At 49.0% G+C, this 27,145-nt stretch overlaps 1 protein-coding gene across 8 annotated transcripts in view; it reads right to left on the bottom strand.

Moving 5' to 3' along the window:
* Nucleotides 1-27,145, bottom strand: part of ELFN1 (extracellular leucine rich repeat and fibronectin type III domain containing 1) — a 190,827-nt gene that overhangs the window by 23,249 nt on the left and 140,433 nt on the right. Inside the window, exon 4 of one of the 8 annotated variants that reach the window (XM_075899588.1) lies at nucleotides 8,366-8,455. The exons of 6 other annotated variants lie outside the window; for them this stretch is intronic. The gene's annotated coding sequence lies outside the window, so the exon portion shown is untranslated. Of the gene's footprint in view, nucleotides 1-735; nucleotides 915-8,365; nucleotides 8,456-27,145 lie in introns of those variants that run through there. One more of the 8 variants, XM_025178844.2, reaches the window with a different exon arrangement.

Genomic DNA, 27,145 nt, shown 5'->3' with positions numbered 1-27,145 from the left:
CTCCAAATAATATTTCCCTTACTTTTTGAAATTGCCACTGAACTGAAAAAAAACCCCAAACCTGTTATTTATCCAGTTTTACGCCACCCCCCAGACCTGGAGAGGCTCCTCTGGAGGTGGGAGGGGAGTGAATTGTCTACGCAATCATGGGCCTCGCCTCTGAGTCTGCAAGCCGGGAGCCAGGAAATGCACCAAAGAAATGATGCACAGCTATGAGCTCATTGTCCGTGGACCCCTCCCTCCCCCCACAGCCAGCACATGGGGCCAGGCAGGGCCTTTTCATGAAGATGGGAGAGCTGGCCATGATTTATGCTTATCTGCTAATCAAATCTATGTTGCAGTGACCTTTCTATTAGAAAGGATTTGAAGCTGCGCTCAGGAAAGAAATGCACGTCCTCTTTCTAATCCGGCTCTGTCCAGGCTTCCCACGCCCACCCTGACCATCTCTCTGCATGGCTTGACATCCTTGGTCGGAATCTCGTCTCTGTTTCTGCCTCCTTCCTCACTTTCATGAGTTTACCTGCCAAACAATGAGCTTCGCATCTATTCCTCTCTCTCTTACCCAACTTCTTTCCTATTGCCTTTGCCTTCCGTTTGACTCCACTTGTTATTTGTCCTCCACTCGATTGCTTTCTCTCCCTACCTTTCACCACAAACCTCTCCTCTTCTGATGGCATTCCCTCCTGCCTTCACTCTCTGCTAACTCGCTCATTCTCCTGCACTCTCGCCTCTCACCTCTTTTTTCTTCCCTTCCGTCTCTCCATCACTGTTCCCTTCTCCCCGTCTCTCACACGCTTTTACTTCCCGCTCTGTTGTCAGGCGCTGACTTTGAGCTGGAGCTAGAAACTGGATCCCAGGTGCTGTTTTTTCCTAATTAAGTGGAAATAAATGTCTGCGTTTGCAAATTGGAGCTGCAAACCACCCAAACATTCCAGTGAACACTGAGCGTGGGCGTTCTGAGCGGAGGAGAGTGCTTTCATGCAGCACCTTTTGCTGCCTGGGCTCCACACCATCCTAGTCCTTTCATCTCTTGAGAGAGACTGGGGGTTGATGCTCTCTGGAGGGGGCAGGGTGTGTGTGTGTGTGTGCGTGTGATATGTGTAGTCTGAGTTCATCCTTGTGAAGAGAAAAAAATGAACATCACATTTTAGAAACCAGGCATGTGCCTGTGTGTGTGTATGTTTTTTGTGTGTTGCTGGGTACATATATGCGTGCAGCTCTTCGTGATGTTTGTGGGTCTGAGGTCATGTCTGTGTGCATACCTGCCTATGCCCATGTGTTTGGGTATGTACCTAGGTGTGCATGCCTGTCTGTTCATGGTTGTTTGTATGCATGAGCCTGTGGGTGGGTTCATATGTGTAAGTGAATGTGTGTGTCCAGGGATGGATGTGCATGTGCGCATATCTATGTGTGTGTGAATTGGCATGCAGGCGTATGCTCACGTGTGAGGGCATCGATGGTCATGTCCTCACGCACATGTGTTTGTGTTCATGCGTGTGTGAAGGCCTGAGATTAAAGCCTGTTTGGGAAGAACATTTTTGTGCACCCTCCTGGGCATATCCCTTGTGCCAAACAGCAGAGAACGGCTGGTACAGTTTCCAAAGAACTAATCTCCCTCCCTCTCACTCCTGCTCCTGCTCCTGCTCCAGGGGCTCAGAGCTGCCTAAATGAAAACCTCACCTGCTCCCCTTGAAGAGAACTGGGACGCTCCTCAGCTAGCAGGGTTTGTTTTAAGACTCTGGAACTCACCTCTTTTTTCACTCTTTTCTGTTCACAAGCCAGGCCAACCCCCCCGAGCAATGTGAATGTAATTGCATTTAATTCATTTATTGGGCTGTGCTGTTTCTTACTCGGTGCTTGTAAATATTTTTATGGTAAGGTTACTCCTCTCACCCCTCCCCACCAGCCTGGTGCTGTTCTTTATGGGCTGGCTGTGTTTATAGCTTTTAATGGAACTTTTCCTGTGGGTATACATGTCAAAAGTTGTTCCTACATGAAGAAATAATGGATGATTTCTGGCTCAGCTATTTGGCTGCTAGGGTGTGTTCTGCTCACAAACAAGAGGAGTTGGTTTTAATAGGCCAGGATAAGGCATTGCAAGGTTGCCTTAATTTTGAACAGTATCCTAAAAATTAAAGCTGTATCTATAGGTCAGCTGTCTGTCCCATTAACACCCGATGCATTAACTCTCCCAACTGCAGGAGTTGAGCCGATCAAATGTCTGGGATAGCTCTGAAATGAGAATTTTGGCAGATGGCTACAATCCTTCTCCTAGCTCCAAAGAGTAGTGGCAGCCTTCCCTGATTGAGGTGGAAGGCAGGATGATCTTATGGCTATCACGTAGCATTAGGAGCCAGGAGATCTCGGTTTTTCTCCTGTCACTGATTGCCTTTGGGATCTTGGGCAAATCACAAAACTTCTTAGTGCCTGAAGATGTGTCGACACTGGGGCTGTGAGACCAGGCCACATCTTCACTTTCTGGAAGACAAACACTGTGGCAGTTGATCTTCCAGAGTTTGATTTAGTGGGTCTAGTAAAGGCCCACTAAATTGAACACTGAGGGTGCCCCCATTGGCGTCAAAACTCCTACTCCTAGTAAGGAGAAAGGGAAGTCGACAGGAGCATTTCTCCCATCAACTTCCCACTGCAAAGATGGTGCCAAAGCTCGGCTTAAGGTATATCAACTCCAGCTACGTTTTTTACATAGTTGGAAATGTGTACCGTAATTTGGCTGTAGTGTGGACCAGGCCTCAAGGCTGTGGCTACAAACTCAGGCTTGAAGGGCTCAGGCTATGGTGCTGAAAACATCTTTATAGACAATCAGGCTTGGGGTCTGAATCCTACCACCCTGCCTGACGTGAGACAGAAAGTGAGTGAGATGGTGGAGGATTCTTTCTTTGGAAACACAGTCTGACCCTGACTGTCTGCACAGCTGGTTTTTTGCAATATAGCATGAGCCCAAATCTGTAGATCTGAACTATGAGACTTGCGGCTGTCAGCTTTGAAAACTCAATGCAGACGTGCCCTCGGTTGCTTCACCTTCTTTAAGAGGTGCTATCAAAATTCAAAGGAATTTTTTCATTTTAATTGGAAAGATGCTTCTAACCTGAGCCATATGTTGTCCGCTATAAGAGCTGTTGCGAGGGTCCATTAGTATTAAATAATATTGTCACGTCTGGCCTCTAGCACTCACATATGTTATTGCATCGTTGTTTCTTTGTGTACATGATTCAATAATTAATCACATTTCTGTTCCTATTATTATTTAACTGAGTTGTTAATTGTGTTTTAAATGCTATCTTTAGGTGCTTATGCATGATAGCATCTTCGTGAGCCCTTTCTTAATTGTGATGGATTATGTATTTTACAATCAATTAAAAGTTTGAACACTAACAGGTACAGTATTTGTCACTAATGCTCTGCCACATTACCATTTACAAGAGTTACTAGAGCATTGTGGCTCATTACTGTAGAATGCTTCAGTATTTCTTATAAAAGTCTATGTAACTATACATGCGTGTATGGATGTGCACGGGTGCTTTTTTCTTCACTTGTGAGTATTGCATAGTATATTGGTGTGTGGTAGAGGAGGAACTGTCAGTATATTGGTAAAGTGTTGGTGAGTGTTCTCCCCCAAGCACAGTAAGTTGATATTGGGCTACTTTCATATTTTACGACTGAATTTCGTAGATCTCAGTGCTGTGGAGCTGGCATTCAGGACTCCCGCATTCCATTTCTGACTTTCCCATGACGTGCCATGCGGCCTTCTCTTTAACCACTGAGGACAGGACAAGAAGCAAAGAGCTAAAGTTGCAGCTAGGAAGGTTTAGATTGGACATTAGGAATAACTTCCTACGGCCTTGTCTATACTTATCTGGAGATAGACGCTGTGGAGATTGATCTCCCAGGAATTGATTTAGCTGGTCTAGTAAGGACCCACTAAATCAACCCCTGATGGCATTCCCATTGACCCCAGTACTCATGGGGTTGTGATGAGTTAGCGGAGTCAACAAGAGAGTTTCTTCCATCACACCCTCCTTCCCCGGGGGGACATCATGGAAATCAATCTAAGGTACATAGACTCCAGCTGTGCTATTTTCATAGCTGTAGTGGCATAACATATGTCTACCTTCTCCCCTAGTGTAGACCTGGCCTACCTGTCAGGGTGGTTTAGCACTGGACAATTGTCCAGGGAGGTTGTGGCATCACCCTGAAGCTTTTTAGGAACACATTAAACAAACACATCTCAGGAATGGTCTGGTTATTATATAGTCCTGCCTTGAGTGCAGGAGTCTGGACTAGATGACCTACTGAGGTCTCTTTCAGTCCTATGTTTCTATACTTCTATGAAACCACCTAACAATTCCATGCCTCAGTTTCCCCATGAGTAAAATGGAGATACCTTTCAGGAGTGTTGCACAGCTGATGTTTGTATGATGCTACATGATGATATATGAAGTTTTCATTGTGACCTTCCAATGAAAAGTATTTCAGAATTGACATGTGTGCAGGTGTGCTTGTGTGGAAGCACTGGTATGTGTGATTAGGGATACAGGCCCATGCTTGTAGGGGTGAGGATTTGTGTGTGTGTATGTGTGTGTGTATGCACACACTTGTACAAGTGCTGATGTGTGGAGGTATTGGTTTGTAAATACCGGGTTTTGTTGGTAGATGTATACCGGGTTTTGTTGGTACCTCACATGTTTGTCCTGGACAATGTGTAGAGCTGGTAATGTGAGAGTAGATACAAATATATACGTGTTTGTGTGTGTGCGCGCGCGCATGCGCAGCTGCTGTATATGTAGAGAGACGGCATCAGTAATCCAGCTCAGGAAGGTGCTGGGAAACACTAGACCCATTTGATGGATCCATCTCCCTAGTGCTATGCATCCCTGTCAGCTGCGAAGACCATGGCCTTCCCAGCCGTCTGTTGGCATGGACTGAGGATTCCTGCAGATTCATTTCTTCAGAGACATTTGTCACTCACCTCCCCCCCTCCCCTTTCCCCATCTGCTCCACGCAGCATGAAAAGCTTCAGTGCCCCCAATCCAGCTGTTGTGAGCACTCGTTAGGGGAAATCACCAATCTTGTTAAATGATAGAGGGACTGTTCGAATCAGCCCTGGAATGGGTTCATATTAACTCTCCCACTTGCACTGCTGTTAATGAAATAAAGAAATATGATGGTTCCAGACTTTTAAACTTCTTATGGCTTGATTTGCATAATGGCCACCGCTACCCAGAGTAGGAACTGATCTGTCTAAAAATATTGCTTCACTCCTCTATCATTCAGCTGGAGTAGAAGGCACAGATTGGCCCACGGGGTCTGTTTTCTTGCTGATGAAATAGAGTTTGCCAAGCGCTGAACATAAAAAAGCTAAAATTAGGACACAATCCAACATTGTCAAAAAGAAATTGGTTAAAAGTTATAGATCAATAACTGTTAACGTGACTATGTTTTAAAGATAGATCATGTTTACTGCTAATGGTTTAGACGTTCGCTTACTCATTACATGCACGAGGGTTCTTTTTGCCGGTTGAAGCGGTGGAATGTTATTTCTACAAAGACGAATTAGCCAGTGCCAGTTTGCTTGTGATACTGGATGCAACAGGCTCAGAGGAAACAAAATCTTTACTCTAAGGGGAGGCAAGAGAAAGAGATCTGGCCAGATACAATCCAAAGGGGTCACTTGGATTTTGGGGGCCAGGGAGGAAGATCCTCCCATGGTATTAGGAAAGATTAGATGGATTTTGTGGTGAAGGCATTAAATGAGGATCCCATGGACTTGGCTTCACTCTAACCTCTGCTTTAGGCTCCCTGTGGGACTCTTGTCACATCACTTAATCTTGCTGTGCCTCCTTCCCCTAGCTCTGAAATGTGGATTACAATATCACTTCCTTTTCTGGCTGGTCTATGTCGACTGTGAGCTCTTTGGATCAGGGACTGGCACATATCACATGTATGAACAGCAACTCGCACATTGGAGTGTCGATCCCAATTGGGGGATTGAGGCTCCACAGCAGGGGTCTCCAACCTTTTTAAGCATGAGATCACTTTTTGAATTTAAATGCAATCCAGGATCCACCTCAAATCCAAACCCCCTTGCCCTGCCTCCTTCCCGCCCCTTCTCCAAGGCCCCGCCCCGCTCACTCCATCCTCCCTCCCTCCCCCATCCTCACTCACTTTTATCAGGCTGGGGGCTGAGGTATGGAGGAAGGGGGTGCTGACTCTGATCTTGGGCTAAAGGAGTGGGGGAGGGGTTCTGAGCTGAGCCTGGGGCAGGGAATTGAGGTGTAGGAGGGGGGTTCAGGGTGCTGACTCTGGGTAGGAGTTTGGGTGCAGGGGGACTCAGGACTAGGGCAGTGGTTTGGGGGGCAGGAAGGATTCAGGACTGGGATCAGGGTTTGGAATGAAGGCTTCAGCTGGGCACCTCTTACCATAGGTGGATTCTGGGTAGTAGTGCAGGGGACTAAGGCAGGTTTACCCCTACTCTGGCCCTGTGCCACTACCAAAAGCAACCAGCAAACATTCTCCATCCCTGTCCCCCTTTGCTCTGTGGAGATGGGATGGAGGGAGGGGCACCCTGACATCAGCACTCCCCCTTCCTCTTCTTCCTGTGCTTGTACAGCAAGCAAGAGACTCCCAGGGCTGGTGGGGGCAAGGGGGCAGCTCCAGGGCAGAGGGCAGGAACAACACAGCAGTGCTTAGAGGGGCAGATGAAACACTGGTACTTAACAGCCTCCTGGACAAACTTGTCAGGATCACCTGTCAGAGGCTCCAAGATCTACCAGTAGATCCCGATCTGCTGGATGGTGACCACTACTCTACAGTAATACAATCAGAGGGGCTGAACTTGTGTATGAGGAGAGAGTAAAAAGTCAGGGACTGTCTGGGTTAGAAAAGGGACAATTAATGGGGGATATATAGACAGGGCCACCGATAGACGGAAAGGGGCAGCAGCTCCGGGCCTCATGATTTTAAAGGGCCCTGGGCTCTCTTGTCTGCCACCACCACGGTTGCAGCCCTGGACTCTTTAAATTGCCACTGGTGCTCTGGGTGGTGCGGGCTGGGCAGCACTGTAAGGTTGGCTGGAGAGACTAGCTCCCAACCCGGTCCCTTCTGGGGGCCAGGAGCCACCCACGCATCATGCTCAGGGCTTAGCAGTTCTGCTGGCAACCCCCTGTATAGACGTCTATAAAATCATGAGTGGTGTGGTGAAAGGGTGGACCACTCCTTCACATCACACAAAAGCCGGTCATCGCCCGAAGAAGTCAATAGGCAGCAGGTTTGAAACAAACATAAGAAAAAAATGTCTTCACACAGCACACAGTCAACCTGTGGAGCTACTTCCCAGGGGATGAAGGAAAGGCCAAAAGTAACACTGGACCAAGAAAAGAATGAGATCTGTTTGTGGCAGGCAGGTCCATCAATGGCTATTTGCAGAGATGGTCAGGAATGCAACCCCATGCTCTGGCCAGCCCCAGATCTCCAATGACCAGAAGATGAGATTGGATGACTCAGGATGGATCACTTGAAATTGCCTGGTTCTGTTTGTTCCCTCTGAGGCATCTGTCATTGGCCGCTATCAGAAGACAGGGTGCTGGGCTGGATGGATCATGGGTGTGACCCAGTACGGCCCTTCTTATGTACAAGAACATCAGGGATGCTCCGGTGGTGGCGTAACTTTTCAAACTGTTTGTCAATGTTAGATTTCCAGCTCTACACACTGGGTCCTGCTTAGAAGTTGTGTGTTGCCCTTTTTTAATGATTTTCCTCTTTCTTTACCCTCCTTCCCCTTTTCTTGTACACTGAGATGCTGGAGCTGCTTCCTGCCCCATAGCTGCGGAAGGGAAAGTTTTATTTGAGAAATATACAATTTAATTAGAGCTGTGAAATCTGAAAGCCGCTGGTCTGTAAAAAGGGGAGAATCCCTAGGCCCAATCCTGAACCTGCTGAGATCAATGACAAAATATTAATTGATTTTGCACAGAAGAGGATCCCTTCTGAGAGGAGCAGGACCTCAGTGGGCACTAACCAAACTGGGTCTTCACTATATAGAAAATGAAAATCCCCCCAATTTATGTGCTTCAGTGCTTTGCTGAATCAGGGACAACATGAGTGCAGCTTTGGTTAGGGGGGAAAATAACAACATAGAACCCCTCCTCTGTGAGTGAATTGCTGAAAATCCAGCTGTTGCCCACAAGACTGATAATGATGCCAGTTTTATGGCAATTTTTTCCCAGAGACCGGAGATGTATTTGTCATGATGGAAGGCAGGACCATTCTTACCCATACACAAAATACTCAGCTGTATAGGGCACCCAAAATTTTGGGCATCACTGGGCCTTAATGTCCACCTACCCACCTCTTCTTATTCCTGTTCTGTGTCTCTGCTTCCTCCTGTGACTATCTAGTTCAGTTTTTCCCAAATGGTGTTCTGTGGAACCCCGGGGTTCTGCGAAGTGAAAATAAGGGTTCCGTGAGAAAATTCCATTACAATAACATTTTATAATTTAATTTTTTTTGTACACATTGAATGTGATTTTTGTTTTTAAATCTGTGCAATTAAACTACATGTTGATCTCATGACCTTGTTGAGTATTATCCTTATTTATTTGTGGTCTACTTTTTCAGTTCCATATATAAGACTGTTATTAGGGATTCCGCAACATTCTTTCACATTTAAAAGGGTTCCGTGGCCAAATAAATTTGGGAAACACCGCTCTAGTTAACTTAAAAATGAAAGAGACCTATTAGCAGAACACTGAGCCTGTGAAAGAGCCATTAATGAAGCTATTTAACAGACAGTTGTTTACCTGTCAGTTTCTGAAGTCAGTGTTGGTCAACAGGACCTTGGTTTAAAATTTGCTTTAGAAATATTTCATTAGTGTGTTGCTGAAGATTATAAAATCACATCTCTAAAAAAACTGTCACGCTCACCCCTGGCAATAATTCTCATGAACAGCTCTTTCAATTGAAGGCTCCTAACATCCGCGTGTCTAGCTCAAATATCTGCCCCATTCCGTTGCTCTTCTGCTGTCCCTCTGCATCTCACGTCCTCTTTGCTACCCCTGTTTGTTGCACCCTGGCTCAGATATCAGCTCTTCTGGAAAGCAGCCATGTCCTTCTGTCTGTGCTGGTCAGAACACATCACACATAAGCACTGTAGAAATAACCAGTGATCACGCCTGCCTTTGCCCATCACTAAATGCGAGGGCGCTCTAGATCCACTGGAAACTGATTAGCTCTAATGGGTATTGTTGCAAGGGAGACCAAAGAAATAGGCTGTTTCAACACTTATCATCCCTGTTGGCAACGTCAGGGTGCCGTTGCCACTGGCCATGCCTTGATTTGGCTGTGCCTGCGTTTGGCAGGATCCGGGTGCCATATTGCTGATTGTGCATAGTTACGTTAGTGGGTATTAAGAGATTCTGTAGGCTCAAGATGAATTAATACTACTCCTGGAGTCCAAAGCAATTCTTTACTTTAAAACTTGCCTCCTAATTCATTTTATATTTATCCATAAAATCTTGGCGTGAGTTTCTGAGAGCTGCAGTCTTCTGGAAAGGCCAAGTGCCAAACAAAGCTGACTCAGCAGAACACGCTGTATTGAACCTGTGCCGGAGTGAGCTTATACCATTGCTGGGCATGGATTAAAACAGAGCAGCTGAAATCAGATTGACCGCTTTCCTTGTTTTCTATCAGGGCAGCTGAGCCCAATGGGATGGGAGAGGGGAGGTGACAGGAATGAAGAAATGGATGGAGAGATTGATGCAGCGAGGGGCTGTTCCCAGTGCCTGCCCTGCTTTTTCTCTTCCGTGCATTCCACACTCTGCTGATTTAAAGTTCAATAAATCTATGATGGGGGGGGGGGGAGATCAAAACACCCCAAAATAACCCCTGCAAGTGATTAGTTTTCAGCTTTGTTGCTCAGCATCGAACTCGCTGGGAAGGTTACTAAACCTCAGCTTATTCAAATATCATCCGTTATCCCTTCAGGACACTACAGGACAGATGCTGTTTCCCTCCCTTCCCCCCCTGCAGAACAGAGGCACTTCAGAACTTGGACTATTTATCTTAGTCCTTGGTGCACAGCCTGCCTCAGTCCTCCTTTTCCAGGGCTGCCCGCTCCATTGGTTCCCAGCCGTGGTGGTGGATGCAGTTCCTTACCTTCTGGGCATTGCTCTGTCCAGCCTCACTGTTTGTGTTAACTCTGCCCATGTGAATTTAGCAGCTAATCTAAAGTCGGCTGAAGACACTGACAATCTTCCCATGGACTTTTAAACCAGGCCCTCATTGCTTGGTCCTCCATGAGCCTAGGGGGGCTTTTAATTTCATCTTCCAGTTTGGAAGTCCAATGCTGCTCATTCCTGATTGCCTTCTATGGGGTGCTGAGCTCTTTCAATCTGAATGAGCCTGAGCCCTTGAGGGAAGTCGGCCCCGCACAGGATCAGGCCCATGAGAAACCCTCTCAGGATCAGAGCCTAGTTCTTGATCTACCTTGGCCTCCTCACTGTACAGAGCTCAGTGTCTGAATCCCCCATTAAAGTCTCCGAAGCAGCAAGGATTGCAAAAAGGCTCCGCAATGGCCTGGTCTGTGCTAAGGAGCTCGTTGAGAGTCCGGCTAGCCCAGATGAAGTCCCTGCCAATGCAGATGGAGCAGTGTGGGACAGCATTGGCCTAAATCAGGGCTACTCAACTTTGGAAGCCCTGGGGGCCACAATAATACTCACATCACATGCTGAGGGCTGCAGCTTAAGTGTGGTTGCATCTACATGCAAATATATACGCAAATAGCTTCTTTCACACCGATGGGCATGGCACTCCCAGCACCCCGAGGGCTAGAAGTGCCAACACCCTATACCCAGTCTGTTCCAGCCAGCCCATCCCCTTGTGTCTTTCAGTGCTCACCCTGCCTGGGAGACTCCTCGCCGTTGTGGAGCATGTTCCCAATGGGGGCCATGTTCAAAGGATCCCACCCATGGGCCGCGTGTTGAGCCCTGCGTAAACCCAAACTGCACTGTGGGCCACAAACAAACGGGCTGCGACGGGCCGCGTGTTGGGTAGCCCTGGCCTGAAGGAACATGAAGGCTGCATTCCCTCATTTCACCAGGAGAATCTGGTTCTTTTTTCTAGGGCAAGGGTGGGCAAATACTGGCCTACAGGCCTGGTCAGGTTTAGCCGCTGGTGAGCCCCAACACTGCTGTATTTACCTGCGCCTCTGAGGTATAGGAGATCACAGCTCCCATTGGCCGCAGATCACCGTTCCCAGCCAATGGGAGCTGTTATCACCTGTAGCTGTGGAGGTGCAGGTAAATATAGTGGCAGCAGCCCATTAGGGGCTAACTCTGGTGAACCACCCCGGTTTTATTGCTCACCTCTGTTCTAGGGCAAGATTGAAGAACGGGGGAAAAGAGGAGAGCTGAAAGCACATCACCAGGACTCTGCTAGACACTTTCTCGCACTGGAGATGGTAACGTTCATCCAGGTTTCAGAATAAGACAGAGGCCTTTGGATCACCTCTAGCCACCAGAGACCTTGCAGTTGGTCTGTGGAGAGTTGGCTGGTCACAGAGTCCTGGCTCCTCCCTATTTTCACTTACTCCAAGTGCACTGACAAACAGCAAGAGATACTCCCCTACTACTAATTTGCCAGATAAACAACTGTTGCAGGGATCTGTGTGGTGTGAATGAGAGGTGCTCTGGGCCGTTCTGAAAACCCCCCATTTCTAAGGAGAATGCCAGCAACCCCCAACTTTAGCTTTATGTGAGAAGGCAAAGGACTATAAGAGGTGAGTCATTTCACATACCTTGGCAGAAATGAGTGAGCCAATGGGGATGCCCAGAAGAAAAGAACGTCACAAAGTGGCAAGGTGCCTTCTGCATTCACCCATTTCAACAAGATTATTTGGCCATTACAGACCAAATTATGACTCTTCAATTCAAATGTTATCTCCACCTCAACTTGTGGATGCGCATGCCAGAACGCACTAGACATTAAATGGAACGAATTTGACAAATGTCAAGGTTGTCAGAAAGTTCAGCAATCCTCTTATCTCTAAAACAATCTAGAAGAGAAGGCAGAAGTAACAGAATGAACCCAGAGTATCTGCCATAGCAGGCATGCCAGAGGCACTTGGAAGAAGACTTCAGAAGGGCTGAATGAAACAATCCCTCCATTGACCTTAGACAGGGAAATTTCCTGGGACTGACCGCCACAGATGATATTCAAAGAGAGGCCAAGGATAGACAGGCATGACTGAGCCTTCTTTGTGCCCTAAGTAAAGTTTGACAGTGTAGGGAGGATTCAGATCTCCAGGGTTGATCATCTGCCCTCCAAAAACCAGGACTCTCTAAGGACTGTCAGGCTGAGTACTCAAAAATTGTGGCATCCCAAAACTTGGCCTACATCTATGAGACATTCATCAGTTTGAGAGTGACTGCAAGCAGGGCCCTCCAGTCAGATCATGAGTGAGATGTGTAGAGTCACAGTCTCTGACACACAGAGAAATGTACCCAAGAACAGCTGTGACTGGTTTTATTGTTTCAGAGGGGTTGCTGTGTTAGTCTGTCTCAGGAAATCAATGACAAGTTCTGTGGCTAACACATTTAGTTGGGCATAAGTTTTCGTGGGCTGCAGCCCATGAAAGCTTATATCCAAACACATGTTAGTCTTTAAGGTGCCACAGGACTCCTTGTTGTTTTTGTCTTACGGTGATGCTATGCCATGTGAATGAAACAAAACGTTTCTTGAAACATGAAGAATCACCCCTCAACTCTTCCAACTCTGGTTTAAAACTCAACCTTGTCTTTCCAGGCCTTTTCCTCGCCTGACACCAGCACAGACCAGAAGACAGATTGCTTTCTCTATGGCCTTTATTTGGGGGTGGGGGTGAGGGCTTTCATGCTGCAAACTTGTTGTGAATTCCCAAGCAAGTTTCATTTTCTTCCTCCACCTTTTAAAGAAGGCTGTATCAGCTGCCTCTCTTCCATGCCTCTCCTTCATTATTCTGATCCTTGTGAGAGATAATGAGTGGCATGTTCTTTTTCCCTCGCTATTCATCTCAGTGGCTGAGAAAAGCTGTTATTTTATTTACATGCAGCAGTTTGTTTGTGGAGAGAGTGTCTATTCTGCATAGGTTCTTCTTATCCTGCCCTCATCTGGCTGCTTTCCAGTCTTGCATTAAGTGACATGGCTCACCTCTCTCATGTGTGTTTCATTCTCTCCCTGGGGGCAGAGTTGAATGTGCTGGGTACGGTTTTCTTTTTTGTACATGTTGCTGTTGTTGGGCTAGATGGCCTAGATCCTGAACTTAGCTCCCAGGAAAGAGGTGAGGGAGAGGGGTGGCCATTCCCAAAGGACCTGGGGATTACAGTGGATGAGAAGCTGGATATGAGTCATCAGTGTGCCCTTGTAGCCAAGAAGACTAATGGCATATTAGGTTGCATTAGGTGGAGCATTGCCAGCAGATCTAGAGAAATGATTATTCCCCTTTATTTGGCTCTGGTGAGTATTGTGTCCAGTTCTGGACCCCCCAATATAGAAAGGTTGTGGATGCACTGGAGAAGGTCCAGCAGAGGGCAACCAAAGTGATTAGGGGGCGGGAGCGCTGGAGGAGAGACTGAGGGATTTGGGTTTGTTTAGTCTGCAGAAGAGAAGAGTGAGGGGGGATTTGATAGCAGCCTTCAACTTCCCGAAGGGAGGTTCCAAAGAGGAAGGAGAAAGGCTATTCTCAGTAGTGACGGATGGCAGAACAAGGAGCAATGGTCTCAAGTTACAGTGGGAGAGGTCCAGGTTGGATATTAGGAAAAACTATTTCACTAGGAGGGTGGTGAAGCACTGGAATGGGTTACCTAGGGAGGTGGTGGAATCTCCATCCCTAGAGATTTTTAAGTCTCGGCTTGACAAAGCCCTGGCTGGGTTGATTGAGTTGGGATTGGTCCTGCCTTGGGCTGGGGGCTGGACTTGATGACCTCCTGAGGTCTCTTCCAGCCCTAGGATTCTATGAAGCTAGAACATTCTGAACAGAAACAAGCCGATATTAACCTGGTGGGATGCTGAGCAGTGCAAGGTATTATTCATGTAGCAGCTAATGGAGCTCGCTCAATCCATAAAGATTTTAAGTCAGGGGTTTGATGTTAATTACGGATCCAAACATTTAATAGCCAGTTACGCTTCCACCAGGCATTTTTTAAATTAAAAAATGATATATTGTGTGAGGGGGGAAAACCAGAGAGGAATAATTGGATATTGTTTTATTTATAACTGCTAGCAATGGGTGCAACATAGGGCAGGGGAGACACTAGAGAAACAGCACAGTGGCAAGGTAACGTCAGTGCTGAGAGCAGTGCCGCCGTGCCCTGGCAACAAGTGACTTTGTGCACATATGTGCAGAGAAACAGAGAATTAGGGTTGGGAAAACCTGTTAGGCCATCTGTCCCGTCCCCTGCGAATGCAAGAATTTCCCTTGCAGAATATTCATGAGAGCTTTCTCCAGTCCAGTATCAGAGGGGTAGCCGTGTTAGTCTGAATCTGCAAAAGCGGCGAGGAGTCCTGTGGCACCTTATAGACTAACTGAAGTGTAGGAGCATAAGCTTTCGTGGGGAAAGACCCACTTCGTCAGACGCCGCTTCTCCAGTCCAGTTTTCAATGACACACGCTATAGGATTTCTTTGGCTTCCAAGCAGGGGGCACTTTAAGTGCCACTGGCCCTAAGAACATCTATTAAAGGATACAACTCAGCAGTTCTTGGGGGGAGGGAGGGAGGGGGGGGGGCCAGTAGGCCGGCCTCACACACCTTGGACTGGTTAAAAGTGTTTTAAACAGTGAAAGGGCCAGCCTTGATTTCCTTCTGATGAACACCCTTGTTCTGCTGAGTTACACTGTCACACAGGATAGATGGAACCGGCCTGAGCCAACGATTCAACCCCTGTGTCCCTGAAGTCACAGAAGAGGGAAAGTCTATCTCTGATCTACACTGTTGTAAGTCTCTTGGAGCTACTCACCATTTATGCCATGATCTTTTAGTCTCATAACACAATTTTGCTGGAAGGCAGGAAGGATTGTCCAGCGGTCGCAGCACTAGCCTGGCCTGTGGGACACCAGGCATCCATTCCTGCTCTGACATCCTGCATGACACTGAGCAACTCATTTAGCCTCTCGATGCTTTGCTTCACCATCTCTAAAAGGGGGATAATAGTATTTCCCTGCCTCACAGGGGTGTTGCAAGGTGCTCTGTTACTATGGCAATAGTGGTGATAGAAGTATTTAAGATAAACAGAATAGCACAAATACCAGCTATGCAGAGGAGCAATTAATGTTGCCCATTGAGGATATGCGGGGGGCGAAGGTGTGACAGACTTGTTGGACCCCTAGGCAAGGTGTGTGTGGGGCTCCATGCTCCTGGAAAGGGCGGAGTCTCAGGAAGAAGGCGGAGCTTAAGGCAGCCAGCCCTCAGAGCTGCCCGGAGTGCGCTGGGCAGAGCTCTGCTGATGATTTAAAGGACCTGGGACTCTGACTGCTGCTGCAGTGGCTGCTGGGCACCCCAAACCCTTTTCAATCGCCGGGCCCTGGGGCCGTTGCCTCCTTTGTCCTCCCCCCTCCCATCGGTGGGCCTGAGTCTATGCAAAATGTGAATACAGTGAGCACTATGAGAGGGCTTACAAACTGTTTAAAGGTCTCTACCCAGTGCCTATCTGCTACGTGCACCCGGGAGTAAAAGAGAGGAGAATCAAACCCAGGAGCGAGGTCTGCCTGAGCAAGCACTCCTCCTCTACACGTCCGTGGGCAAAAGGCCCATTGCCAAGACCAGAAAGCAAATGTTCCGAACAACATTGTAATACAGAGTCCCCGCAGATGTTTAGCCGATCGCATTGTTTGACCAGCTGAACGTTCTGATGCCCAGAAGAGAGAGCGTGCCCAGCGCCTCGCTAGTGACGGATTGCTCCTTTGTCTTTGCAGAATGTGCAGCTTGTCTCATTATTTTTTTTTAATTTAGGGGGTTTTTAATTGAAAAATGTCTAACATCTGTGGCTGCTTCATAACACCTGTGCACGACAAGGTTGCTTTTCATAGTCGCTTGTCACAAGGCTCTCTGTCTGGGCAGCCCTGAGCTTGCTTTGTGGGCTCCTCTGAACTACGCATGCAGGGAGGCGACTCAAAAGGGCTTATAATTAACAGGCAACACAAAATAAAATGCAGTTTCAAAATTAAAAACAAAAAGGGGGGAGGAGGCATGCGAGACAGCTGTTCTACCAAGAAGGAGCCTGAAGGCAAATAAGAGACTGCTTTGCGATGCTTCTTCCTAAAAAAAAAGCAGGTTTAGCTAAATATTGAGGGCCTGACTGTCAGATTTAGGCAGTTACACCAGAGCCACCAAGAACGTCTGGACCATCATCTTAAGGCACCACCCAATAGCAAAGCCAGAGAGTTACCATCCTCTCTTTTGCACAAACCCTTTGTGAGACCAGTAGCAGAGTTACCACTCTGGCATTTGCCCCTGAGCTCTCTGGGATCCTTGACTCTGTGGATACCGCTCCCTTTCTGTCATTTACACAAAATCTCCATGGCAACCGTCGGTACCTTAGAATCACCACTCTAGCATTTGCACAAGGTCTCCACGGTATTCCTGGCCATTGCAGGGTGTTACCACTACCCCAGAGGGCTGCAGAGGTATGTGAATGGGCTGCAGAAGCCACCACAGCAACTCGTCTGGCTGAAGGCAAAGTCTAACAAGCCCATTTGCTGTGGATGACTGACACCATTCTGAGCTAAATCACAGACATCCTTAGATGGCAAAGAGCCAGAACCTTGATCTTGCACCTCCTAAAATCCCAGCCCTCAAGCACCTGTGCTAAGGAGAACCTGAGTAGTTACTACTACTAGTAATAGGATCCTAACTCTCACCCTGGGCATAAGCACCAGGCAGGGCTCACGTTCAGTCACCCCTATAGCTAGTCCAGTGTTTCCCAATTGGAACCCTGGGGCGAAAGTAAGAGTTCTGTGAGAACGTGGCATCCCCCCGCCCCCTCTTAAAGAGACAGAGTCTATTTTGTGGCTTTTTTTTTTTGGCTTGACAAATTTTACCCTGGCAAACCTAGGGGTTCCTTGAAATTCTTTTAAGCTGAAAAGGGTCTGTGGCCAAACAAAATTGGGAAACACTGCTCTAGTCAATGACAAGAGGCTGCTGCAAACACCTGGCAGTTGGTCCATATGATGAAACAGTAATGAGCGTGTCTAAGTTTGCATCACCCAGGTTGGTGTTTACAAATGGAGAGATGGACTTCCAGTGAACATCAGTGGCTGTTGAGCATCTGAGTCAGCAGCCTCACAGCCCACAAGACCTCTGAAACCCCCTGCCCCACCTACAAGAAAGTTGTCTGCTGCCTGTCTGTTTCGGCCAGAGCTCCACTCAGTAGCACTGTCTAGCCTTCTACACCTCTGGTTGTTTATGACATTTACACAGCGTCCGAGTGACACTGCTTTCAGCAGCCCAGGAGATCTCACGCATTTGTATATGGCTTTGCCAGTGGCATGAATGAGCAAGGAGTACAGTGAGTGAACCATACTCTGCCTCGCCCCGACGCCAGGTGAGCAGTCAGTGAGCTAAGAGGTTCCTTGCTGTACTTGCCTCTAGCTCTGTCAGTATTGCATGACTGCTCGAGCCTGTAGCATACACCCGGAATCCTGTTTGTGTTTGAAATCCCTGTTGTCGCTGCATCCTGATACTGCAGTCCCTCTCGTTCGCTGCCCTGAGACAAGCTCGACAGCTTGCGATTGGCTGTAACACGAACAGTACGGCTGACTCTACTATGGGCCCATCCCACCTCCACCCGGTGTGCTGCTCCTGGCAGCCCCACAGCGAGCAGGGAGGCTGCAGGCATTTGGAAAGGCCTGGGGCACCAAACCGACAGCATGGCAGGCAGACTTACAGACCAGGCAGCAAGAGCAGCAGGAGGTGTTGTTCCTAGCCAGTGCCCCGCCTTCGTGGTGCAGAGAGGCTCTGTCTCTCCATCCAAAAGACGGTGATACCTACCAGCCAGTCTGCTCCCTCCGCTACAGCAGAAGCCCAGGATCTCATCCAGGTGCCTATGGGCTGAGCCCTGAGGTATTTCAGAAAACCAACCCCATTCCTCCCCTCTGGCAGCAAAGCAGGATGCATCAGCAGAAACGTGCCTACATCCTTCCCCCCACTGCAGACACCAGTACACTAACGTGCTCTGTAAATACAGTGAGTCTAGGTCACAGTGACCCCCCTCCCCACCCAACTCCCCCACCCTGGCTCCCAAATGCTCCACCCTGCCCCACTGGACATGGATGCGCTGCATCTCTCTTATCCCACCCCACACGCCCCCTTGCCAGACCCCATCCCTCGCACACTTTGCAATTGCAGCTGCCCCCCCCCAGTCTGCGAATTCCCCTCATCTCTCTGAATAGATTAAAAAAATCAATCTAATTATACAGCAAACATTAATTATAGCTGAAAGACTATTGAAAGGGCTTGAGCTGGTGGGGAGCGCTAGTACGCGGTTAGTCACAAAAATTGACTCAATCCCAAGCAACCAGGGCTGGAGCGAGGAGGAGGCTGGAATGGTGGTGAAGGGTTTCCCAAATGGAAGGGAGATGGGGAAGAGACAACTCAGTTTCCGGGAGGACTGCGGCCTGTGGACTATGCCAGGAACAGATTGTTGAAAGGGCACATCACTTCAGAGAGTGCATGTGTGTGTGTATGAATGCCTCGCTTCAGTGTGCACATGGGTGTGTGTGTGTGTGGAGGAATGCATCACTTGGGTAGGCATATGATGAGCGTGGGTCGGAAACTACACACTTCACTGGGTGGATGGGAGAGAGCACAGAGAGTGAGCCTAGTTGTAGAGCTGCATCTCTTCAGTGTGCACATGTCCTTGTGTATACAGGCGGGTCTGTGTAGGAATATGTCACTTTGGCGTGTGTGCGTGTGCAGCAATGCATCACTCAGGTGTGTGTGTGTGTGTGTGTGGTGCATGTCAGTATGCCTGAGTGGGTGGGTGTAGAAATACATGGCGAAACAATGGTTGTGTGGGGGGATTGCATGTCTGGCTGTGAGTGCAGAAATAGATTGCTGCATGGCTGTGTGTGGGGGTGTGTGTGTGCAGGAGCACATCGCTTGGGCATGCATGTGTGGTGCCGGTGAGGGTGGGTGTACAAACGCATCGCTTCACCGCGTGTGTGAGACTGAAGGGTTTATTAATGCTTTCTGCAGTTTTTAGAACAACAACCGTGTCAAGCTGTTCCCAAGCCCTTATGCTGCTGGAACCCTGCTGCCTCATGGATCAGGGGCCCGGGAGCTTCACTGATTTACAGTTTTGCTCCCTGGCATCACCGCAGGAGAGTCACTTCTTGTTTGTGGGGGGATCCTGGCAGGACTCTCAGCAACTGGCTGGTTCTGTTCACCCTCTCTAGAGCTACTGAGGCTCGGGGCTTTCCCAGAGCATTGGAGGAGGATTTGGGGAAAGGAGCTTGCTAAGGACATGGGGAGCCTCTTGCCACAAGCACGCTGGAGGAGCTTGACCGCTACGGGATATGTTGTGCTTCCTAAGGAGGATCAGGCTCTAAATTTGCAGTTTTGCCCAGTGAAATGGATCCTGCTCACAGCTGGTGCCCAGTGTTATAACAATCACAGCAGACAGGTTTCTGGAGGCAGAGGCATGGGGTTTTCAGAGCCATCAGGTGCTCAGTATTATATGGCAAGGGCTTGACCTCAGCCTTTTGCATATGTCACATCCTGTAGAGACATTTCTCCCACCCTTACACCCACTGTACTAGGCAGGTCCTTTGCCCAGAGAGTCTCATGGCAGCCCCCTTTCAATGGTACAGTGCTCCCCAGGCTGCATGAATACTACACAGTTGGCTCCATTGCACCAGGTCGGGCCTTTTCTGTGGCTCAGTGAAGTGGTGCGTGTGACAGGTTCAGTCACAGAGATCCTACTGAGATTGTGACTTGAAATACCACTGAGGCCTGCCTACTGCCATCTGGGACGCTCCAGTACCCTGTCCTGCTGAACAAAGCCCTCTGGTCTCCTGCAGGGATGGCACAGAGTTGGGGTCACAGACTACAGCAGAGCAACACAGACACTGAGAGCAGTTCACATGTGACCTGGCACATGGCAGGGCTAACCATCACAAATCATTGTCCCGAGTACTGGGCCATTAAGTTCTTTGAGTACTTCTAATGGCCCTCACTTAGGCATATCTAGAGTAGTAAAGATAACATCAAATACAGGAATGCTACATGCACACAAATAGAATATACACGTTCAGCAGATTATAACTTTTAAAATGGTATATTACAGGAAGTAATTTGATAAAGCATCTTCAAATTGTGTCATATTCCTGTTCATACAAAATTTCCATAAAGAATATGGGGATAATTGTGGGTATCCCCATTTCAAGGCTGTTCCTGACACAGAGCAAAGCCAACAACTCCCCAGACGCATGTCTCATCTGTTTTGGGTGGGCATGAAAAGATCCTCTGACTGGAAGCTGCCATGACTTGAATGTCTAGAGGAGCAGCATTCATGGCCTCCATGAGCTGGGAAGGAAAGGAGGGGCTTTAAGCCTTAATTACCGCTGTCACACCACAGCCAGGATGTCGGAAAGCTCCATTATTTATAAAGCCTGTAGCAGAGAAAATTGCCTGAAGTGCAAACTCCTTCCCCAGTCATTCTCTAGTGTAGAGCTCTCCTCCCGACACCTCCACTTGGGCCTGTTTATGGAACATGCTAGCCTCCAGCGGGCAGCTGGCTTCAGGGGATCATTACAGACAGACGGTTGCTCCCCATGCTGCCTTCCTTTCTTCCCTCCTTCTCCTGACAGCTCGACAACAACACCCCCAAGGGGAGCTCAGGTTCAAGGAACAATTGCCCAGGTGCGGGGAAGCACTACCTCGGAAACTTTACAAAGGCACCTGCTGCTGAGCAAACAGCGAATAAGTTTCTGCTCTTCCACCTGGGGAAGGGGAGTCAAATTGGCAGCAGAGAGAAAACTCGCAGACCCTGGGAAAAGAGGCTCGATAAAGACATTGCTTCATGGCCTGGGCAGCTAATCGGGGGCCCCAGCAGCAAAACAGGGTGAGCTGATGGGACTCAGCGGGAAAGAGGCAGCTTGCGTCTGGCTGCAAAAACCCACAGGGATGCAAGCAGGGAGGGTGGGCAGGTCTCCCTAGAGTACCACCGAGGCTCACCCTGGCTCTAGCCATTCCAATGGTGCGGAGACAGACGTAAGATAAGCCCGGCTCTGCATACCCTTTCAAATCTAAGTAGCTTATGAATAAATAATCATCCCTGAGTCCCAGTGCCATAATCTATATTTAATTAAGAAAATGACTAAACAGGGGGAACAAGGGGGGAGGAAGAGAGAAACATTTTGAGATAAGATACAGTAAGTACTGTAACAAAAGGCACACGCAGCGGGGACCCTCCCACCATGGCCACGCCCACAGCAGGAAAGTTCCCAGCAAGATCTGGCACAAAAGGCATCATCAAAGGGCAGGCAGGCAGGGAATTCGATGCGGAGGAGAAAGGGGATGCGGGTGGTACAACAATGTTTGCAGATAAATGGGATCCTGGATTATCCCCACTCCAGTGATGATTTAAAGGGCCCGGGGTTCTGGCCACTGTCCCGTTTGCCCCTCGCCCCCTCAGTAGGCCTGCCCCCAGCTGGTTCATGCCTGTTTTGGATGAAGGGCTGTGATTGTTTGCCAATGCACCCGGGCAATCCGCAACCACAAACCAGCACATGCCAGGCCACCACAACCCCATCAGCATGTCCTGTCCCAGTGCCCAGCGCGCCCAGGGCTGAGGTGCCAGAACACGCCATGCCGGAGTAGAACACCACATATGTTCACGCCAGCAAACAAGGCCATTCCTTGCCAACACTGGGCTGTACGGCTGTGCCCAGGCATTCCATACCATGCTGCAGCCCTGCCCCATGTCCATAAACCAGTCTTTCATACCAGTGCCCATGGGCCATCCCATGCTAATGTGCCTGACAAAGCCATGCCAGCAGAGCAAAACACAGCAGTGTGATCTATGCCAACACACCAGTATGGTCCATGTTACCATTTCTGTGCTCCTCTGCATACTTCTGCACCCAGCTGGGGTGGGTGCCAATCTAGGGATGAAATTCTGCAGTCAGGCAAAAAATAAATGCTTGAGTCCTATGCTGATCACGGCCCCCTGTGCGCACAGGGCTGCATGTGCTGGGTATGAGGCACACTTCAATGCTAACGTCAGGAGGGATTTTCTTATTCTATGAAAGAACACGCTCTTAGACGGGTGGGAAGTGGGGAAAACGAGGGAATGCAACAGGTAAGAGAGCCCTAAAACATTGCTACATGTGTTGCATCCACACCCGTCAAACATTCCTACCCACACCCTGCCATGCTCCCCACATACACTGCAGGGTTGTGAGGACGTATGATCCGGCATCTCTGAACTCACCCTGGGACCATTTCTGCCTATGCTCTAGGACTATGGAGGGCTACCTGTGGCCCATTGGGATTCTATGTGTGGCCCATGAGACATTTTGTTTACCGTTGTCCATATGCAGGGTTGCCAGATTCCACTGGATTCTGTCCATGTATTTTTTTCCTGCCGGTATTACTAAAGTGGCACACACGTAAAGCCAGGGCACATGAAGTGAAGTGCGTGGTGATTGCACACAGCATTGGCTGTGAGAGCCGTGCGCTCCTGCTATATCCAATCAAAGCGCTGCTAAGTTTCAGGCAGCACGCTCCTGCACAGTCAACATACACAAGTGTAGTTCGCAAAACTACCCTATCCCAGGAGTACGACACCCTTGTGCCGCATGGAGATGGAGGAGGGCCACTTTTGCAGCCCACTCACTAGCCTCGGTTGCCCATCCTGCCCTAGAGGCTTTGCCCCACTTATGCCCTGGATCTTATGCTCATCCTGCCCAGACTTCTTCTCTGAGCAGCTCAAAGCCCTGCCTGTCCTGGAATCACTGTGCCATTCATGCGGGAAGCTGCAGGTTTAAGCACATCGGTCTGCTTGGTTCTTTGTAGGTGGAGCAAGATGGCAGGTTTTTGTCTCTGCTTCCCCAGATTGGCAATAGTAAAATTCAGAGCAGATCTCAGATGTTTGGTTACAGGAAGAGGGGGGAAAAAAGGGCTCAAGCCATATGCTATTCATTATAAATAGGACTTCTGGTTTTAGCTTGAAAAACAATAATAACCACCGCTCAACGCCTGCGGAACAAAAGCAGCCGTCTTGCTGCTGAGATAGAATCATTTTTACCTAAAGAAACTCAAATATTTTTCCAACTGTTCTTGGACTCCTCAAGCTGCCAGCAGCATGCTGCTTCTAGGCACTTTCATAATGGGGAGCTGCATGAGGCTGACATGTGTGGGTGGAGGCACTGGGAGATTGGTGGGGGCCAATGGTTAAAGCAGATGAGAACGGGGGGTAGCACTCAGTGTAGCAGCCAAGAGAGGAGGGGGATTAATGCAAGAGCCGTGGGATGAGAGGTGGCACCCTCTACTTTTAGCTGCACTCCTACCACTCCCGCTGCTATGACCCCGGGTTATGACACGGCAACAGCCTGTCTGGAGCAGCTCTGCAGCTTCTGGGAGCTAGTGGCTTCAGTGCATGAATAGTGGGGAGAGGTGCAAATAGTGTGGTTGGGCTGGATCAGCTGCCCCAGAGACTGGTGGGGAGGGAGGGAAAACTGGCTGAGGGACCCAGGAAGGAGTCATACAATGCCATGCGGAATAATTTCCCCCCTTTGGCATAAAGCAAATCAAGAAAGAACAAAAGTAAAGTTTATGGGCGAGCGAGTGAAGGGTGTGTTTCTCTCCTGTGTAACATGCTCACACAGTGGCAGCTGCCCCTTCTCACTGCAGATGCCTAGACCGTGAAAGGGACAGTTCAGAGACGATTCATTCATCACAGTTCTGTAGTTAAAATGAAATGGCTACACTGTCTTGGCTTTGCTAGAGGTGTGACGGGATGAAATTCTCTGCCCTGTGCTATATAGGAAATCAGACTATAGGAGCTAATTGTCCCTTCTGCTCTAAAAAGCCATGTCTAGCTACATATACAAGGCACAGCAGATGCAGAGCAGTCCAGACACAGGCAATACAAATCATCAGAGGCCTGGAAAGGTTTCTGTGTGCAGAAGGATTGAGGACGGAGGGTGCTGAGAGAGGAAATGAATAGGCAGGCACGTGACAGCGCTTTGTAAAAGAATGATTAGCACTGCAGAGAGAAGGTAAATCACAAGGAGAGCAGCGCAGGATGCTGAATGGGCCAGGTGCATGATGGCGCCAGTGGAGAGCTGGTAACCTGACTGAAAGCATGACGCCTGGCAGAGCTGAGGCGGCGGGGCTAGGGCCCCATGTACTCTGTGAGTCTGTGGGCATGGACTGTGCATTATGCTCTGGAACCTAAATTCACCTGCGGGCAGGTGTCAAGCGCTGAGTGTGCGCGACACATTTGTCTTTGCTGCTACTGACATTTCCCCTCATCTAGCCATACTCTGGAGGCATGAGGGTCTCTGGTGAGGTTGGGGTTCACACGCACCAGGGACAATGTGGGGGCTGGTGGCCAGGAGCAAAGATACTCTCGTCTGAACACTAGGACTTTTCATGAGATTTCTGGGCAATCCCTCTTGTCCCTGCTTTGCTCCCATAGCCCAAATGACAATGCGCTAGCAAATAGGAGCAAGCAGTCCCCAGGCCTCCTGCCCCACGGCTCCCACCTGCAAGGGCCAGTGCAGTAGACCCAGGCGTAAATGACTGAACTCTGCTGCCTTTCAAACTCCCTCCCCCGTCAGTGGGCCATGGAACTTGGCAGGTGGGGGGGGGGAACCCAGTTTGCCTTGGGAAGAGCTCACAGCATGAATGGTGTATAGGGCCCTGAGTCTTAGTGACACTGTGATGCCACATTGGCGTTGTAAAGGGGACTTCAGCTGGGCAGAGATGGCTCTCTGCGAATACCACTCTGCACATGGCGTTAGTGGCAGGTGCAGAATTGGTGTAAGGGCCCTGCCTGGTATATGGGCTTAGTACTGACTGTAGCTAGGGTGTGCCGCACTATGGTATCTGCTTCCCAGGGCGTGATGGGGACTCTGTAAGCCGGAGCAGCCTCAGAGTCCAGGCGGGGTTTTGCACAGCTCCGAGCACAGGGAGCGCAAAAGCCATATCATTCCTCTTCCCTTCCAGCTTTGCACTGAGCAGAGTAAAGGAGGACCAGGCCCCTAGGAAAGTGCCAGTCACTCTCCTGGCCGGACAGCACACACTGGGATGGCAGAAAGACCCCAAAAACAAACAGCAACTTGGCTCCCTGTCAGGAAGCTGCACAAACAAATAGCAAAGCCAGAGGGTGCGTAGCAGAGCCATCCCACCGAACAGAGCAAGGCTCTGCTTGGCCACGCGTCACCCCCTGACCGCCCAGGATTTCTCCACCACCCTTTCCCAGGTTTCCCCCAGGCCGGTATTGTCTGAAAGGGAGGCCAGCGAGTGCCTGGGCTTGATGACTAATCTGTGGGCATCAGTCTCTGGGATCCACAGGGAGTGCTGGGATCTGCCAGGTGGGCACCAGGCAGATTGATATTTCACACATATGTCAAAAATAGGGAAAAAAATCAGTAAAATGTTGGAACTTCCAAGTAAAGCTGATAAATTACAGGGCCCCGAGGCATTGCTTCTAATTTCCTCCATGGCCAGGACGTTGTGCGGCACTCTTCCAAGGAGCCTGGAGCCCGCCGGCTGGCTGCTCCATCTCATCTGTCATGTCCTTAATAAAATAATCATTTCCTATAGAGCACTCGTCAGTAGTAGATCCCAAAGTGCCTCACCTGCGTTAATGTATTTCTCCTCACAGCACACCCCTTGGGTAAGAGAGAGCTCACATTTCCATTGTGTGGAGGGGGGAAGGGAAAGGAGGAGCAAGGGGTTAAAGTGACTTGCCCAGCATCACACAGGACATCCAAGGAATTGTATTTGGGTCAGCATCCTGGCCACTAGACCATCCTGCAGGTATAACTGCCTGTATACAGATTTGAACCTGTGACCTCTGGAGTTTAGTAGAAGAGCAGCTACAGCTTGAGCTATAAAGCCAGCTAGCTTTCAGCTTAGTCTGTAGAGCTCTCTCGTTTTTCTCTCTCTGCTGTACATGGTCCAAGCACCACGACATGGGGCAGTGAACCTCACCCACTAGGTGGGTGGGTTGCATAGGCACACCTCATCCTACAGCTTGTGTGAAGCCAAGTCAGTAACTCAAGCAGACTGAACGCTGGACCTCGGGGAGCTAGCATTGTTCCATCAAACTCTGAGCCTAGGTGCATGCATCACAAGGCTGCCCAGTGTTAACCCAAACTAATCTGGAGACAGCATCTGAATTACTGCAGAAGCAGCTCATCAAATTGGATTCCTACCAGGGAGCTATTTCAGGACCTGCTGCAAGGAAGCCTACATTCTATGCCTGCCTCAAAAGCAGGTTTTCATGATGTGGTGCTGCACCCTGTCCAAACCAGGGTTGACACCATTGTTAGCACTGGGTTCCTGGTTTGAGCGGAGATGCAGCTTTGGAGTGTTGCTGGGTACTGCTGGAGTCTTAGCCTGGCATGGTGGGGAGGAAATTCACAGCAGTAAGGTCTTTCCTAGCACTGAGTGCTGAATATTCCATGCTGGTAGCTGTTGTGGGACTATACCAAAGGAGAAGCTTTAATGGCAGGGAAGGGAAAGAAATGAAACCAATGTAATAATGAATATATTATGGAGACCTGTCATGTCACTTGCCTGCTGGCATGGATTAATATCCATAAATCAAAGCAGAGGGGACCATTCTGAATGCTGGAGATGGAGGCTGGTCCTCAGACAATTGCTAAGGGGGTATTAATAAGGAGCGACGTCTAGGAACAGCTTCAGGTGCTTTGGTTACATGCATGGAAAATTCTGCAGAACTGCTGTCAGCTAAAATTTATTCCTGTGCTGTGAGGAACACATGGTCTGCAGAACTAGAGCTGTGGAATCATGGATCTAGACAGAAAGGACCTGGTCTGGATCAAATGTGCCCACGAGGAGAAGGGCCTGGATTGCTCGTTCTCTGCTTCACAAGGAAGTTCCAGCCTTCCTGTATCAGGGCAG

Source organism: Pelodiscus sinensis, chromosome 16 (assembly GCF_049634645.1).
Source record: "Pelodiscus sinensis isolate JC-2024 chromosome 16, ASM4963464v1, whole genome shotgun sequence".
In the NCBI taxonomy this organism is placed as follows: Eukaryota; Metazoa; Chordata; order Testudines; family Trionychidae; genus Pelodiscus; species Pelodiscus sinensis.
Note: the sequence above shows the minus strand (reverse complement) of the source record. Positions and strands in the feature narration are given on the sequence as shown.